This window comes from Polistes fuscatus, unplaced genomic scaffold (genome assembly GCF_010416935.1).
Source record: "Polistes fuscatus isolate 324 unplaced genomic scaffold, CU_Pfus_HIC Scaffold11, whole genome shotgun sequence".
Taxonomy (NCBI): Eukaryota; Metazoa; Arthropoda; class Insecta; order Hymenoptera; family Vespidae; genus Polistes; species Polistes fuscatus.
Window position 1 is genome coordinate 2,103,167 of NW_025113009.1, and position 1,180 is coordinate 2,104,346.

A 1,180-nucleotide genomic window follows, 5' to 3' on the forward strand; every position below is an offset into this window, starting at 1 on the left:
TTTATTTTTTACACTTTCAACGTCACGTACGCATAGCATAATTTTAAAAAGGTCTGACGAATTGGATAAAACGTTTGCACCGACATCAACGAAAGCTCGAATAGCGCCAGCGTCGAATGACGACAAAACAAGAAATAAACGTTATTCGAGTATTTTAATTGAACATAATTACGCATGAAACCTTTTTTTTATTTTTTTGACGAATTATTATAGATAATAAAAATTATGATAATACTTTTCTATTTTCGACGATTAAATTATAAATTTTTGATTGCGAACGAATCCATCGTTCATTTGTTACATTAATTCAAATAATATTTGTTTTGCAAAAACTAAAATATAATAATATTCGTTGTTTTTAAACGAGAAACAGGAAAGTACGAATTAAAAATATATTTCGCATTTAATATTAAAAAAATATAATTTTCATGAATTCATATATAACATAATTTTTGTTTTAATTTAAAACGAGTATAAATAAAGAAGGAAGAATTCGTTCCGATTAAAAGAAACGCGAAGAATTTTACAAATGATATACTAACCCTGAATAAATGATTACCGAATTTTTCGAGATGCACAAAGAGGGAAAAAATAATTTCTAAATTGAATTATTAAATATTACAAAAATGACATATATATATACATATGACATATATATATACATATAATTTGACAATAAAAATATTACATTGTTAACATTTAATATTAAAAATGATAATTTTCACGATTTTAAATGATTTCATTGATTACATCTAAGATTCTATCTCCGATACATAGTTTACAGTAACAATCGTCAACGATTGATAAGCATTGGCACTAATTTAAGCATTATTCGTTGATTAATCAATCGAATTAACTTTCAAAGAACAACCTTAGTTACAGATTTGTTTCTGTTTGATATAACAACACCTAATATAATTCCATTTACAATACAACAATGATTTATCATTTATTGTAATCAATCAAAATATAATGATGTCAAAGAAGTAATCAATGAAATTACACGATTATAATTATCGTTCGATTTATATGAGAGTTTTCTTTTTAGCAAAATTACGATGTGATTCTCTCTCATCAGTCGAACCGATTATTCTTATGAGTTCACGTTGATCGACGTTGATGTTGAAACGTAATAGAAACAAGTACAACAACTATCTGATATCTTCTTCCTTCAAATCTC